This window comes from Ochotona princeps, chromosome 4 (genome assembly GCF_030435755.1).
Source record: "Ochotona princeps isolate mOchPri1 chromosome 4, mOchPri1.hap1, whole genome shotgun sequence".
NCBI classification, from domain to species: domain Eukaryota; kingdom Metazoa; phylum Chordata; class Mammalia; order Lagomorpha; family Ochotonidae; genus Ochotona; species Ochotona princeps.
The window spans coordinates 15,900,087-15,917,449 of NC_080835.1; the positions used below are offsets into that span (position 1 = coordinate 15,900,087).

General features: G+C 45.1%; 1 protein-coding gene across 11 annotated transcripts in view; it reads left to right on the plus strand.

The window, feature by feature from the left end:
* The first annotated feature begins 3,108 nt into the window (after positions 1–3,108).
* PHF21A (PHD finger protein 21A) overlaps positions 3,109–17,363 on the plus strand; it is a 208,397-nt gene continuing 194,142 nt past the window's right edge. For 3 of the 11 annotated variants that reach the window (XM_058663113.1, XM_058663110.1, XM_058663115.1), the window contains exon 1: positions 6,044–6,872. The gene's annotated coding sequence lies outside the window, so the exon portion shown is untranslated. Of the gene's footprint in view, positions 3,644–4,236; positions 4,383–4,951; positions 4,998–6,037; positions 6,873–17,363 lie in introns of those variants that run through there. The other 8 variants (XM_058663116.1, XM_058663114.1, XM_058663112.1 and 5 more) reach the window with 7 other exon arrangements.

Genomic DNA, 17,363 nt, shown 5'->3' on the forward strand with positions numbered 1-17,363 from the left:
AGGTTTAGTCCTCAAGGGCAGGGACTGGGAAATGACAGCTCTTTGGCTCAATCCCACCCTTGGTCTGCTTTTTAATCCCACAGCAAAAAAATAAATAAATAAATAAATAAAAAGGGGGGTATATACACACACACATAATGAAAAAGTTAGTATTTCTTATGGCTTAAAGAGAATTCAAGGGCCCGGCGGCACAGTGGCCTAGCGGCTAAAGTCCTCGCCTTGAACACGCTGGGATCCCATATGGGCGCCGGTTCTAATCCCAGCAGCTCCACTTCCCATCCAGCTCCCTGCTTGTGGCCTGGGAAAGCAGTTGAGGATGGCCCAAAGCCTTGGGACCCTGCACCTGTGTGGGAGACCTGGAAGAGGTTCCTGGTTCCTGGCTTCAGATCGGCGCTTCACCGGCCCGTTGCGGCTCACTTGGGGAGTGAATCAACAGATGGAAGATCTTCCTCTCTGTCTCTCCTCTCTGTATATCTGCCTTTCCAATAAAAATAAATAAATCTTTAAAAAAAAAAAAGAGAGAATTCAAAAGAATAGTATTTCACAGCACATGGCAACCGTGTGCTGACCAGTTCTACAACATGTACCTATTTAGGCACAGTCAGAGCTTCTGGAGCTTTTCCCTAAGAAATTCTGGAAACAAACAACAACAAAAAATTAGCTCCCCTCCCTCACCTCCCCCCCAAGAACACTACCACAGTCTTGTCCTGGAACAAATGTGACAAATGTGGGACTTTTCCATTAGCCTGTCTTGCTGTGGATTGGGCTGGCTGGGTGGGGCGTCCTGGCCTGGAAGGTTCCCTTCCAGGTGGTGAAGCTGGGTCCTGGTACCCTCACTCATCTTGACTGCCTTATGGGGTTAGCTTCCCAACACTATGAGTTCATCCAGGCTTCTTGAATCATTTATAGGCATTTTCATTTTCGCTGTCAAACTCTTACACACTTTTCCTGTTGTGATTTTTTTTTTAAAGCTCAGAGACTTAAATGGCCTACCCATGTAAAATAAAGTATTTCTGAAGAAATCAGAATTTGTAAAAAAAATTTTAATTTTTTGCTGAAGCTGCTTTCTCTTGGGAAGTTAAACTTCATTTTGCAGGTCACGTAAGTGAGAAAAGACCTTCATAGCCAGTGATCTCAAAGCACCTCTGTCGAAAAGACCACGGTAAAGGATACCGCTTTTATTTTTAAATGCTGTTTCTTGGGGGAAGAGGAGATACTATTTAATGGAAACGATGTGACTAGTAGCCAATAAAAAGTCCTAAGCTATTTCTGGTTCTGCCAATGACTCACTTTGACTTTGGGCGAAATCATCTCCCCACTGTTGCTCTTTATTTGTACAAGCTGGACTTCATGCCTATGGGAGCCGCATGGCTAATCAATGCCTGGAAAATGCGTAGTGGCAGATGCTCCAAAAGTGCTGAGCCTCAAAAACAAAACCACCCCACCCCCCATTTGTATTCAGTTGGGGTTGGGGTTTATTGTTATTTAACATTAGAAGGCCAGTGCTACGTGAAGTCCAGCGCGTTGTGCACAACAGATCGTATCACCATCCAGTACAGATTTTTTTTTTTTAAATCTAGGAATTTTTACTCTTCTTTATTATGGTCGGGGGTTATTTTAGAATGCAGTCATACCTTCACACAAACAGGTTAAGCTTTAAGTTGAAAACTATCGATTGAAAAATCGAAATAAACACCAACCCCCCCTCACACTTGAGGCCCTCCCCCCACCCCACCCCGCCAAGAAATTTCTCAAAACAAGAATTCAGATGAGTGAGAGAGAGAGAGAGAGAGAGAGAGAGAGAGAGAGTGTGTGTTTCCCTCCCTGCAATTCTCCATGTTACAGTCCTTGGAGGTAGCAGAGGCATAAAATACTTTCACTAATAAAATCTGACAAACTGCCGGATTCTACGTGGCCGATTCCCAGCGATTGCCCTGCCACACAAAGCAGAAAAGTAAATGCCACCATCCCCCTTAGAACAAAAGAACTTAGGAATAAAAAACATGGAGGGGGGGAGGGAGCAGCAATAAATAAAGGTGAGCGAAGCCCCCCCAGTTCCCCCTCCCTCCTCGGAGCGGGTGTGGGACTGAGCAAGGCTAATAAAGTGGTTCCAGGGTAGTTATTTGGCCAGGGGGCGGGGTGGAGAGGGGAGGGAGCGGGCGAGCGGCGGCCAGGGATGGCATGTTGCATTCGACTTGAGGTGGCATCTTCCTCCTGTTGCCTGGACCACGCTCTCCCCCAACCCCCCCCCCCATTGCAGTGGCTGCCCTCGCGGCTGTTTTTTTTTTTTTTCTCTTCGTCTTCCAACTGCAATGTTGCACTAGAGGGAGTTGGGGCCGCTCCGGAGCCCCTTTGCAGCTCCCGCAGGCGAGAGGAGAAAGGGGGAGGTGGGGTGGGGAGTTGTTGGGCTCCGGCCGCCGGAGTTGGGGGGCGGGGGTGGGGGTGGAGGTCCGCAGCTCGGCTCCGGCCTCGCTTCGGCAGCCTGGGAGCCGAGCTGCAGTCCTGCCCGGGCCCTCGGTGGCGGCGGAGCCGGAGTTGAGCTTGCAGCTAGCCGCCGCTCCGAGCTCGGCCCCCATCACGGCCGCCGCCGCCGCTGCACTGGAGTTTGGCTGCCGCTGCCCTACTTCACTCTAGTTTAGTTTCACTCACTTTACATCCGGGTTTTTTCCCTAGGCAATGGGGGCCGCAGCACACCCCGTTCCTTAGGCAAAGTGAAATAAATTCGCCGCACCGACACGTCAAGTAGTCCGCCCGCCCGAGCGCCGCCGCGGGCCCCCGCCACCCCTCAAACCGGCCTCCTCCCTCCGCCGCCGCCCCCCGGAGGGGCCGAGAGGGGCCGGGCTGGGCCCGCGCGTCCCGCCAGCCACGCTCGGCGGCGCCGGGGGGGGGGGGGCCCGGGCCGGCCGGCGTACAACTCCGCCCGGCGGCCCCCCGCCCTGCCGGCCTCGTCCCCGCTCCCCTCAGCCCCAGTGCCTCTCGCCCGGCTCTCGGGAGCGGCGGGGGCGCGCACGGCGGCGGCGGGCCGGCGGGGCCGCGCGGCGGGTTCCCGCGCGGGCGAGTGTGTGTCTGGGCCTGGGCGGAGGGATCCCCGGGCTGAGGCGGCGGAGGTGCTGCGGCCCGGGGCCGGGTGGTGAATGGGCTGGTGGTGCTCGCTGCTGCTGCTGAGAGGAGGAGGAGGAGGAGGATGAAGAGTTGGGCTTGTTTGTCTCCCATAGTTTCTCGCCTGCTGCTCTGATTCCACCCCCCCCGCCCCGCTCCTATTCCGGCCTGGGCCCTGTGTGTGTGTCTCCTGGAGGAGGAGGAGGAGGAGGATCCAGTTCCTCCCCCCACCCCTCCTCCCCACCCCCCTCCCTTGCCTGGGGAAGAGGAGGAAAGAAACAGCCCAGAGAGAGAGAGAGAGAAGAGAGAGAGTGAGTGAGAGAGAGGAGGAGGAGGAGGGAGAGGGAACAACCTACCATCTTAACACACTAATATCTCAAAAGTGCCAGGGGCCCAGAGCAGCAGCAGAAAGCAGCAGCAGCAGCTCCAGCTTCTTCCCTCCCTCCCCATGAAGAAGAGTTCCCTCCTCCTCCTCCTCCTGCTTCTCCTGCTCAGAGTTCCTGCCTCCAGCTGCCAGGGGGGACAGCCAGCCAGCAGCAGGAGGGTGCAGTATCCCAGCTTTTCCATTCTCTCTTCTCACTCTCTCGCTCCTTTTTTTTTTTTCTGGAGTAGCTCTGTTTCCCCTCCCCCTTCCCCTTTGCCTCTCTCCTCTCTCTCTCTCTCTCTCTCCCTTTCTCCCTCTCCCCCTCTCCCTCTGTCTTGTCTCTGGTGTTTGTCTCTGGGAGGAACAGGGGCTGCTTGCTTGGAGTTTGTTGTTTGGGGGGTTGGGGGGAGGGGAGGGGAGGGGTGTGTGTGGGAGGCAGGAGGGAAAGGGGTGGTGGTGATGGTGGTGTTCTCGTTAGGACCCCTCAGTCAACTTGAGATTTGAGCCATAACTTCCCCTTCGGGGCGCCCCCCTGCGTGCCCTTCCTATGCCTCTCCCCCCCCACCTAAAAAAAAAAGACAATGGGAAAACCTTGTCTCTCTCCCCCCCACCCCTTTCCTCTCCTCTGCTCTCTCCACCCCTCCCCAGGATAAATTGGAAGTAAGTTTATGAGCAGCCTCGGGAGCCTGGGCGCTGAGTGCCGGGCCGGAGCGGGTGACAAGAGGCGCGCCGGGGGTGGCGGGCCGGGGGGCGTCACATTGCCCCGGCGGGGGGCCGCGAGCGGGGGTGGGGGGCGCGGAGCTCGGCAGCCCCCCCAGCTTTGGGCTCTCCCTCGGCCCCGGCCACGGGCGTCTCGGCTCTTTCATCTCCCCACCCCCACCCCTTCTCCGGGATGCTGTGGGGTGAAGTTTTTATTATGGTTATTATTTTTAAAAAAATTTTTTTTGGGGGGAGGACGCTGAGGAAAACCATCTTGTTTGGTGACTGAGGGATCTGGTTTAAAGAAAAAAAAAAAAAGCTGCGGCTGCTGACGCTGCCGGGCCGACCGTGAGTGTGTGAGTGTGTGTGTGTGAGTGTGAGTGTGTGTTGGTGCATTTGTCTGGGGTGGCCGGAGCAGCGGCGTTGGGGAAATTCCGCTTATTCTTCTTCTTCTGCAACTTGTTATTCCGGAGAGTCTGCCGTGCACCCCTCACCCCGGGGCCGGCCCTCCCGCATCGCCACCCCCCCCCCCCCCGCAACACCCCACCCCTCGCCGGCGGCGGTGGCGGCGGCCGCTCGGGGGGCGCCCCGGGACCCCGCGGACAGGCCGCTCCGAGAGGGGCTGCGGCCGCCCCTCCCCCGCCCGCGCCCCCGCCGGGGGGAGGGGCGCGCAGAGTGGGACTCTTTCCGTTTGGTCCAGCCCCGCCGTGCACGCAGTTCCCAACACTTCTCGTCATCCTCTCGGGTCTCTTTATTCTGCCGAGCGGTGCTGTTAGGATTTATTTTTTTTTAATTTTCTTTCGCCCCCCCCCCCTTTGACCACACGTTCACGATGGTGGGTAGCCAGCAGTAAGGTGGCCCTGGGAGGGGAGGGTAGAGATTGGGCATTGGGCGTAGGGTGGGGGGTGGGGGGCGGGGGTAGGGGAGGTAGAGGGCTGGGGGGGTGGGGGGGAGAAGAATGTCTCCTTTCAACTTTGTCTGTGGCTGGTACCCCCGAAGGAGGCCCCAGACCGCTTGGGGGGGTGCAGATGTGTGCTGGAGTGATTTCTTAAGTAGTTGAGTTGTGGAGACGGAGGGTACGGCCGCTGATGGTGAAGGCAGGTTTTGTTTTCATTGGTGAATCTGGTGTCATCATATTCCGGTCATATGTTGAAATATTCTTTGTTTAGGTCTTGAAGTACGAGGATCTCACTCGGCACGTCCACATTGTGCTGTTGGGGAAGGTTGGCTCTTGCGAGTGTGGGTTTCTTGAATCTCAGGCGTGGAATGAAGGTCCGGGTGTGTGTGGGCCTGGGCACCGGCCTTGACAGTGAACTTTGTGGCTGGTGTTTCGGATTTCAAAGATCTGCCCCAGAGCTGGGGTGCGGATTTTTTTTTTTCCTCTCTCTCAATAGTAGATGTCGGGAATGCAGATGCTGGAACTGGGGAAGTTGGGCAAGAGCCTTTCAGTATTAATAATTGATAGCTGAATATTAGAATCAGATTAATTGGAGCTGATGGAAGTTTTTTTTTTCCTGTGTTTTTTGTTTTTTGTGTGTGTTTTTAAAAGCACTCGTGCGCTCTAGGAAGGCAGCCCTTTTTCCTAGGTGCACCTTGTAGGATTTCTTTAAGGTGAGCAGCCGGACTGTGTCCTAGAAGGGGTACTCACAGGCTCCCCGGCGTTACCGAGGGCTTGGAGGGGGGGACCCTCAAGGGGGGAGGAATCTGAGCATAGTTTTCTGGGATTTGTATGATTTGTTTACATCTAGCTTGCAGTCACGTTTGGGCAGTAAATAGGTCAGCTTTTCTTTCTGGTTTTGAAGATTGCCTGCTCTTAAAGTTTCACCATTGGTTTGTAGCAGCATTGTAGGAAACTTAACCTATTTTTTTTTTAAATTGGAAATAGTATTATTGTAATTTTGTAAGTTTCTTTTTCTGGCTCCTGTGGGATCTGTGTTGCTGTCTTGTTCAGGATCATATCAGAGGTTTGAAGAAGGCATTCTAAAATCCGAGGATGCATCTTTTGATGGCAGAGAGGGTTTCTTTTTTTTTTTTTTTTTTTTGCTTGGAGTTATACTCATGTTTGTAAGAAAAAAAAATCCTGTACTTAAGACTTCTGTAGATGTACAATCGCTCTTCAGTGCAGGGCATAGTATTAGTGCAGAAAATTCTCGAAATACAAGCATCTGGCTAACATGTTACAGAATCCCTGAGCTTTGGGGTACATCAGACTTTGACTTTTTGGTACATAACCGAATTTGCATTTTGACTGGCGTTGCTTGGCTGCTCATGAAAAAGTTTTTTCTTTAGAGCCTTTGAAGGCTTTGGAAATTAGTTTTTAGGTAATTTTGCAAGCATGATTTAAGCCTGTTGTGCTCTGGACTTGGGCGAGTCTTTATGGAAGTGGAATGGTTTTAGGTTAAAGACACCCACCCCATCATTGGCACATTTGATTTTTTAAGAGGTGTGAAGTGATCGACGGGGCCCTATTTTCTTTTAGCTTTGAAGAGTCCATCTTTTTTCCTATTCAGTCTTCTGGAAGGAGCTACCTCAGAAATACTCCTCTTCTGCTTACATGAAGATCTCTAAACGCAATCCAGCAGGAGGTGCTACAGCAAGATAAAGATTTTTTTTTTTTTAAATTTTGAGGGTCTTGCTACTTACTGCAGCTATCCTTAGCCTCACATGAACAACAGGATTTAACACCTTAAAAGTTCCAGGAAGATTTCGAGTAAGTCAATTTAAAAATTCTGTTAATAACATTGCATTTACTATTGGATACTGAAATCTTTGGCTAACTTTTTACCTCTCTGTAATATTCTACATGAAAGATTTGCTGATATGGATAGCCTGAGGATGTTGGGCCTAGGTAGAGAGCACTGTGAGAATGACTCTATTTTAAAATGATGCATGGATCATTGCACCAATTTTTTTCTTTTTTAGAAAGATGTGCAATTGCTATAAACAAAAGTACTTGGCATGATTTGAGTTCTAAGCTTTGTGCTGCTACAAATAGGAGACCAAGTTGTTGAAGATTTGGAAAGGGGAAACGTGTTGGAAAAAAAAAAGAGAGAGACTTTTGTGTGTTTTGATTCCCCTTGAATCCATGGGCAGTAATTCTAATATAGAGGTTGATGGCTTTACCTTGGCCTCCAAAGATAGATTCTTGAACTTTTCAATAGAGTTACATTTGTGAGTATACATCACTGCCAATGTGTCCATTCTTTAACATGGGACAATAACTGCATACAGATGAAAGTGGCACTTGAACAGTTTCAAAGTATTTGCAGCATATAGTCTTTGTGCTCTGTTAGTGTTGGCCGAATTGATTAGCACTGGAAATAACATGCTGCTGTGGTTGCTTTTAAAGTTTTATGTCAAAGTTTTAAAAACTTAGAGAAGGGGAAAGGAAAGCCTTAGAAATAGGTAGGAAATATGATGAATCTGCTTTGATATTGGCCTATTTTGTAGTCGAATTACTGTACTTTTCTCTCAGTGAGAGCAAATGAGCTAATGCATGTGAAAGTGCTTTGTAAATTGTCAGGAACCGTGCAGACCTGCAGTTGTTGAGAGAAGCAACTGATTAATATACAGATAGAAGCTTTTGTCTTAAAATGTTAATTTTCTCCCTGTCAGTTGAGAAATTTATGCTTTAAAAAGTACACCCTGACTGCATTGTCAATTTGTGTTTTTAAAATACTACTGTGGTTACTAAAAATCTCTTTGTTAACAGTTTTGAAGCTTTGTTTCAAAAATGCTGCTTAGACAGCTTTCCATAAATAAATAAAACCAAAGATCATTTTTCCTTTTGAAGATCTTATGAACTATGTGTCCTGTGCCCTGTTGAAGTTTTTTCTTCCTTTCTCCATTAATTTGGTAGTGGTTGATTTTAATGAATATTTAAGCTCCCAGACTCTCTATAGAGTGTTATTAATACACAGAGTAACAGATGTCACTGGGAAAGTTTAGATTGATTCTGCTAACTTTTTGAGAAATTCTTCTTTGACTAAAGCTCTTATCAGCCTTGTTTTCCCAGTGAAAAAAAATGTGTATCTGTTAGCATGAGGTACATGTACATGTTGTTGCTTTGTGCTTGAGAAAGATGCACAAGAAAATGACTACTCAACTCTAGAGGAGAGTTTTTCTGTAAATTGTATGTGAGTGTGTGTGTGTGTGTGTGAGAGACAGAGAGCGCGCTAGAGTTTACAGTCTTCAGTTGTGGCTTTCTTGATAGGCTCTGGTTACAAATTGGACTGGAAAATTAAAAATAATATAATACAGATATTGGTGATCTTTGTTCCTATGAGTCCATCAGAATTTAAATTTTAGGAGTGACTGTTTATGAAATAGCTTCAAATAGATAGTAAATATAAAAACTCACTTCTGTATACACTGAGGACATCGTTGAACTGTTCAAATAAAAATGAAATCTCAGGGTAATACTAACTTTTTATTCCTTAGACAGTGGATATTAAAGCTGTCTGTGAAGAAATTCTGAAGTTAAGATTATAGGAATGTGCTTGTAAATTTTGTATCCTTACTGTTTTATTGTTGGAGCTTTTATATTTAATTACTATTCAAAAGGAGAATTGAAGGGATTAAAGTCTCCAACCTTCGGCAGAATTGTTTTATATGTATATTCAGGACTGAATTCTTGAAACATGTTTGAATTTTCACATTATCTTTGTCTTGGGAAGTATTCATGACTTATGTTGAGCGCTCAGAAACTTTTATACACGGGTTTTTGGTAGGCCTGAGTGTTCGGTGAGAGCATTACAATGCATTTTGATCACATTGTTGCCAGGAGTGTATTTTGACTGCTTTGAGATTTTTTTTTTAAAGCGGTAGTATGTTAGCATATTAAATTCATTGCGGATAATTATTTCTTAAATAGCATCTATTTTCTTGTTCCTGTGTTTTGCTGTTTATGTGTCTTGAAGGCTGTCATAAATTGTGTATTGAGGAGTTGGGTACTTTCGTGAGAATGTTTTTGTAGACCTCTGAGAATGAGCTGTGCTGTGATTGGTCTGCCCACCGTGTCTCACTGGGTGCAGTGGTGAGCTCTTCCGTGTGGAGATTCTTTGTGAAGTTATTTTTCCGATGGGTTTTTCTACCCCAGCTTTCTTTCCCCAGACCCTCAGGTGACAGTTTTATTATCCCTCCTTCCCAGCCTCTGCAAATCCTCCAGCCCCCAACATTAAAGTGTGTGTGTGTGTGTGTGTTTTAAGGTAAAGAGTTAGTGAACAGGTTTTTGTTGAAGGAAACTGTTCTTTCCTGTCTTTTGGAATCAGCCACGGGCGTGTTTTCTGGTTTCCGAGACAAAAAAGTGGCCCAGCAATATCAGTATGGAAAGAGGATGGGGCCTAATAGGACAATGATCTAGGCGTTATTTTGACTGGGTTTTGGGGCCAGGGGAGAACATAACTTAAACACAGAAGCCAAAAAGATGGGTTTTGTTTTATTGTTTTGGCTGCATTGAGAATACAAACTGTCAGAGCTTGAGGAGAAGGAGCGGCAGAAAGAAATTGATTTTTTTTTCCTGCTGCAGATCCAAGTATTGTTAACTATGTGCATCTCTGAGAGGCATACTTTCAAATCACACAGTAGTTGATGTTTTCACCCAATTAACAAGTAACGCCCTAAACCATTTTTGGTTTTTTTGGATGTCATTTTAATTGTAAAAAAAGTATCCCCCAAACTTGCTGGTAATGACAATAATGTCCTGATAAAAGTGGGTGATAGTAGCCATGGCAACCGCTACCTCAGGCCTTATGGACAGTACGTTGTATTGATGAAGCTTCAGAGCCTTTAGTAGCCTGTCACTTCTGTGGTGAAATGTAGTAGCATGTGTTGCAGGTGATTTTTAGTTGGATTGTGTTAAATTCCTGTGCCAGCATATCTTTCCTTGTTAGGAATTTCTTGGACTGTATTCCACAGCCTGTTTGTGAAGGTGCAGTCGCCTGAAAATAACCCACCACCTGCAGTAGGCCTCCTGATGCACATTGCTCCTAGTTCTTTCTCAGCCTCCTTGCAGAGTCTCGCAAAAAGTAGGGGTGTGGGGTGTGTAGAACCGCGTACACGCAAGGACAGTTCAGACTTACTGGCTCAAGTTAGGGCATGTTACTAATAGCTTATAAAGATCCTTAGTGTTTTCAGGAGAGGTCAGTGGATAAGAGAAATGGGCCTGTAGTGGGCATTTGGTTCCCCTTTGTTTCCTCCCCTCCTCCCCCCGAAACGTTTGCATGTGTGTGGTTCTGGGTGTGTAGAAGGGAATTAGGAGTAGGGAGTGGAAGGCATGCATATGGAGTAGGGCATGACAGAGAGGAACTGGAGTATTTATGGTTTTTGCTTTTGTGCTGATGTGTGTATGTGTTACTACAAAAGTATATTTCCTGGGGGACAATGCTGGAGTATGGGAAATATTTACACGTGAGAATTTTCTTCAAAGATATGTCTTGGATCACTGTTAAAAGGAAACCTGGAAAACAAAACATTTTGTGGGGAGGGATAGAAAGTGTGAAACCAGTGCAAACTAAAAAAACAAAAAGTCTGAGAAGCGATTTTTTCATCCTATTGGATCTTTTTGCTTTTAAAACGCTTTGTAATGTAACATCCTTTGTAAGTTTTTTTCCTGATGTGAAAATGTTGATGTAAAAGCAAACATAACATTTTTCTAATGTATACTAGAGAAATTATGTGTCAGGGCTGGCAGCAAACAAATTAGGTCTAAATTTGACTAGATCCTGATAAGATCTAGTCAAATTGTACTCTCTAGTCAGACTTTCTTGAAACTTGCTGCTGCAGAGTGAAGTGGTATGCTTACTACAACTCCCAAGGTGCATTGTGAGGTTTTCTTTACTTGGCTTCAGATTGGAGCATTGCATGCTGGGACCTGTAGTTGATTTAAGCAGCCCAGGGAACCCTTCCCTCTTGCCTACTCCATTTTATACACAGCTTCCCAAGCTAACAACTTTCTGCTAAGTAAAAGTTTGGTTAGTCACATCATGATTATTAAGCTGTTGAAGTTCTAAATTGAGTGTTCAGAAACAGCGTAGCATTTTTAGTTTATTTTTTATCAGCTAATATAAAATGTATATGTAAAATATATGTATAAATTGCAGGTGATAATAGCAAGTCTCTTTATAAATAAAGCATCATTGGTTGCTGGTGTGCATGCTAGAAGTTTCTTACTGAAATTCCTCACCTCCATCTCCTGTTTTTTCTTTTTTAATTTTAATAGGAACAGTTATTTATTAAAGTTGAATGAGAGGCTTTTTTGAGGTCAGTGTTTAGTTCTTAGTTTTATGATTCTTCGATAATACTTTTCAACATCTTGAATGCTAATCTCTCTCCAACTGGAAGACAAATCACTGGACATAAATATTCTTTTAGTATTAATTTAATACTAACGTGTAACCTGAAAGGTAAACTAAAGAAAAGGTGAGCTTGCTCTAATTTGTTTATATTTTTCATTTGCAGCATTTCCATTTCAGGGGTGGGAATCTATCTTACTTTCCCACGGAGGGTTGCCACAGGGAAGTGTTAACAGTCGGTGACAGCGCGTAGTATAGTGCACATGTAGGAAAGGCTCAGTGAGTTGTAGCAGCAGCAGTAGTTATTGTTATATCAAAAGAGCTTGCTTCACGTTTTTCCCTCTATTTTACATTGTAATCTGATCAGAAACTGGGGCTGTTCTAACAAGACCTTGAAGGTTTTGGCTTATGGTAATGAGGGAGCAGTTAATTTCTCCCTGGGTGCCCTGTGTTGAGGCAGGGCCTGTCCCGCGCTCAATGCCATTGGACCTTAATGTGCCCTCACTTGGCTTCCGGATCACAATTCCTTTGTCCATGATGTTTGTACAGGAGAGCATGCACTAGTTTCTTAGTAAAAATAAAGTCCTGTAAAGTGATGTCACAGTGTCTACCACACCTTGAGAAAATGCTGTTGTATTTAGAAGCATGCCATGTCCCTTCCCCCACCCCACCAGGGTTAGAGATGGATGTGCTGGGGGCCAGTAAACAACCCCAGAAAAAGTCTGGGTTGTACTCAAAATGTTGGGTCCAAAAAACTCTCCAAGTATTCGTATGTGTTGCTGAAGGACATTGACCTCTTTGAGGCTCTTGAACTTGTAGGATACTTTAATTTGCATGGCTGGCCCCTTTTACCTGTTTGGAGATGGGAAGGGGATGGCCAGGAAAGTTTAAAAGTCAGGAGTGTAAGTTAGGGTGTGTTCCTCTGTGCTTTCGTTTGCGGACAGAACCAGGCAAGTGCGTTTGCAGCCTGGTTGGCCAGTAATCTGTTCCAGCTTTCCCCCCATGGTGAGGAGCTCTTGGAATATTATTACTGAGGGCTGCTGTGTTTATTTAAGAAAACTCTGCGTTTAGTAGTATTTATTTAAGTACTTGTTTACATAACAAACCAATCCGCTGTAATAAAACTAACCTTTTCACCCCTCATAATTGAGATTTAAAATTTGTTAGGGTACATTTTTGACATTAACTAGACTCTTTAGAGGTGTCAAAAATGTATGGAATCTGGTCTGATAACGGTTCTACATTATATGCTCTTATTTTATATCCATTTGTCTTTTTTTTAAAGGCCTAATATTAAAGTGAAATAAATTCAGCATTTACAAAGAAGTTAAACACAGAGGGCTACATTGCATATAAGGGAAAGTTGTTTCTGTTATTAATTGACAGGTACAGAAAATAGCAGGCTTGGATCCATTATACAGAAATGCTGAAATGCTGAGGTTGGAATAAAGGGGACGAAATAAAGAGAGTGGGACTGGACAGCTGTGTGTATTTACTATAGAGTAATACTTTTATTGTTGAATGCTGGCCTACTTAAATTGTTGAACACAGCTCTCTCTTTTTTTGTGAAATATTTCAGGCCAATGTAAACCAAACAGTTGTGATTGCATCACAGACTTAGTTTCCAGTCTTATCCTTTGGCTGCACACTGTAGGGAACTGCAACCTTGCTGGGTTGAGTTTTCCTTAGGGCAAGATGGAAATCCTAAGAACCTGCTTTACTATGCTGTTAAACAGATTAGGTGAGATAATACTTGTGAACGTAGTTGTGGATGAATATACACATTGAATTTTTAATCAGTAGTAAGAGGCTCAATGTTAATGTATTTATGTCATGTTACTGCTAATATCCTAAAATGTTAAATATGAGAATCAACATGAAACAAAAAAAATCAATGGGTAAGTTCCTGTTGTGTGTTTTTGTACTGCGTGTTTTGGGGATAGTTCCTGACAATACATTGTGATATGTTTTTGTGTATTATAGATATCATAAATGTCCTAGTGTGTTATGATAACAAGTTTTAATTATAGGATTTTAGAAAATTATTTCTTTTAGAGGCCTAGAGACTGAGAGAGACAGAGAAAAAGAGCTCCTATCTGTTGGTTCAGTCCCCAAATGCCCTCTGAGAGCCGGCTGGGCCCCGGCCAGGGTCCGGCAGGAGCCCAGTTGCTTAAAAGTCCCAGAGTCTGCACCGGGAGGAAGCTGGGCTTAGGACCAGGTGCCAGGAATCCAACCTCCAGACACTTTGAGAAAGTGAAGCCTTTTTTGTCAAAAAATATTTGTATGTGGTAACATACCAGTTTACACATATGTGGTATCTACTTTTGGAGAGTGGATATAAGTTACATTTTCAATGTTTGAAGTTTTGAATGGTTTTGTTCTATAGAATTTTTCTGCGCTTGTCAAAATATTACTGAGAACACTGAGTGTTTATTATGTGTAATGGTAAGTCTTAAATGTAAGATCTCATTTAACTGTAAGCTTCACACTAGTATCCCAAGAATTTACTATCATCCTGCCTCCACTTACAGGTGTGGAAATGGGAATTTCCTTGGGGTCACATTAGGTAACCAGTGGTGTCACCTGGATTCGGGCCTAGGTTTGATTCCTGAGTGTCCTGCTCATCAATGTCTATAGTGCTGTACTAAACTGTGTAATTCCCACAGAAACCTAGAAAATGAATTACTGATGAAGTTTTCAATTTACTGAAATGTCCACAGCCATAATGAATCATTTTGAGACTGTTTTCATGTTGATTTGGTTGACTTAGGTTGAATATTTTAGAAATAATAATCACAGAAATGCAGTGGAAGTGAAGGCATTTGGGATGGCGCCTCCTTTGCTCATCGCTGAGTTCATGGCCCAGCACAGGGCCGAATGTGGACTGATACCTAACACTGATTTCTTAAAGGTTAGAGATTGGTACTGTAGCACAGTAGGTTATAGGTTATTCATTTTCTTTGTAGGCGCAAGTACTTCACTTTCAGTACTTGTCTTTAAGTAACAACATTTTGGTGGTTGAATAACTGTCCTTTTCAGTTATATGTGTCTATATTATATATATATGTATTTTTTTTTTAAGTGTACCTATTTAAAAGGTACATGTAAGGGGTTTGTGGGGAGGGAGAGAAAGAGAATGAAACAGAGAGGTTGAGATTGTCCGTCCCCAAATGCTGCTAACAGGGCTGGGCCAGGCTGAAGCTACACACCCGGAATCCCATGTCAAGCCATCTCCTCTGGGAGTGGAAAGGATCCAGGTTGTTGAGCTGTCATCTCTTGCCTCCCAGGGTGCACACTGGCAGGAAGCTGGATAGGAAGTGGATAGGAAAATTTCCATCTAAGACCCTCCACTTGTGTGGGATGCAGGCTTTTTAGCTGCAGCTAAATTGCTGTGCCACAATCCCCACCCCTCTTTTAAGAAAAAGTCTAGTGATACAGGTGTGGTAAAGTAGAACATTCAAGTCCTATTCTCATCCTACTGTGAAACGGTTCCTGTGCATTTCTGTATGTATTACACGCGCACATATGTGCACACATTTAAAGGCAAATGGAATTCTATATAATACTCTTGAAGTTTACTCTTAATACTTGCTTGTCTTTGGCAATGGGGCTTATGTGCAAAGGGGGAATGAGGTTGGAAGAAGAGAGGTGGATAAAACCTAGTTTATAAACCTCATGCTGTAGACTGATTATGAGTTTTTGTAATTTTTACTTCATGCCATTATTATTTCTAAAAATGAAAAAAAAGTTTGCCAATCTGAAGTGACAACATTGTCTTCTGTGCCGTATGGTAATTCACAGAGGCGTCATCTCAGAGATCGGTCCTACTAGCAGCTTCTCACAGATGCTTTACACAAAGAGCAATTGTGTTTCCAGGTGCCTTTTTTTTTTCCCGTTTTTATACAAATGATCTGCTTGGTTGTTAAGAACTACTCATTCAGTCTTCACAAGCAGAATTTTAAACCCAAGGTAACCTTTAATAATATTTTCATTGATAGAATCCCAGATCAGTAGCGGTACTCCTGAAGGTGGTCTGCACAGGTGTTCATGCTGGCCCTTGATCTTCATGGCAACCTCACCACCATCACCTATCCAAATGCCTTGCTAATAACCCTTGGCGTTTTAAAAGCAATTAAAAAGAAAAGGTGATGTTTTTTTTTTTTTTTTAGATTTTTTTTTTATTGTTATTGGAAAGCCGGATATACAGAGAGGAGGAGAGACAGAGAGGAAGATCTGCCATCTGATGTTTCACTCCCCAAGTGAGCCGCAACGGGCCGGTATGTGCCAATCTGATGCCGGGACCTGGAATCTCTTCCGGGTCTCCCACGCGGGTGCAGGGTCCCAAAGCTTTGGGCAGTCCTCGACTGCTTTCCCAGGCCACAAGCCGGGAGCTGGATGGGAAGTGGAGCTGCTGGGATTAGAACCGGCGCCCATATGGGACGCCGGGGCTTTCAAGGCGAGGACTTTAGCCGCTAGGCCACGCTGCCGGGCCCAAAGGTGATTTTTCTTAATGCTATTTGTTTTTCTGGTATAAAAAAAGATTTACTCAAGTTCTTACAATCTACAGTTAAATGTGAATCTTGATTTTGGCTTTGAGAGTTTTAACTCACTGCTAAGGTTATTTGTCATAATCTACTTTGTAATTTTTAATTAAAATGATTCTTATGTTGCTATTACACTTTTTTAAAATTATAGGTGTTTGAAAAAAGTGGGCATTTAATTTAGTGATTAGGATGATTTAGTCCTGTCCCCCCCTCCCCCCGTGTAGTACCTGGCTTCAATGCCTGGCTCCTGACTCCAGTCTGCTGCTAATACAGGACCAGAGAGGTAAACAGATGGCTCAGGAGCTTGACCTCCTGCCCCATGTGCAGACCTGGACTGAGGCCTCAGGCTTCTGCTTAGGCAGTGTGGACGTGTAGGAAGTGTACCAACAGATGATCTCTCCGTGTCTCTGGCTGTGAAATTCATTGAAACAAAACAATTTAAGGCTTTTTAGTCTTTGAATATATTCCTTACAGCCTTTTGATTTACATTTAGTAAGGTGCTGACACCTTGCCGTCAAATTCCAAGATTTGGATCTGATAGGGTAGAACAGTTTATTTTAGCTGCAGCATAGTCAGTTCTTTTATCCGTGTGTATTTACTCATTTGTTATTTATTTCAAAGAGCTTTCTTCCCAATTGCCAGGTCTGGTCTGAGCTGAGGTCAGGGGCTCCATCTACCTCTTGCAGGTGGGTGGCGGGGGGTGGGGGGGGACTCAGGCAGTTGAGCCAGCAGCATTAGCTGCCTCCAGGTGCGTTACCCCAAAAGCTGGATTAGAAGGCCAAGGTTGGGCTCACTCCCAGGCAGTGGAGGGATACAGGATGCAGTATCCCAAGTGGTGATCCACCTGCTGTGCCCCTGTAGATGGTGTTTAGCCACGTTGATTATTTCTCATTGTTGACATTCACAGATGTACTTTTCCTTTTGAGTGGCTCTGACCTGCCCGTCAGAGTGTTCTGTTCTGCTTAATAGTCTTGTAAGTGCACAGAGAGCTCAGTTAGCATCATGGATGGTGAAACTGAGGCAGGGACAAGACTTGGAGCTTAGTGGCCTAAGCTACCTTGCTTGTTATTTCTAGTTTCATTCATCTTGACCTGTTGTCCCCATTTTTTTCTTTCTTTGTTTCTTTTTAAACAATTATGACCATCAAGAAAATGTAGAACAGTCTGATCTGGTACTTTATGTCAAACATAAAAGTTGGCTTTTATGGAAGAGTATGCTTTAAGAATGTTAAATGGTAATTTCTCAGGGGGTGGAGGGGTGCACACACCCAGTTGGGAGCCAGTGCTCTGAGAGGCCCTTCTTGCACAGAGGCAGCCTTGGTGTGGTGCTAGGGGGTGCAGCTGGAGGACATTTGGTAAAAGGTGC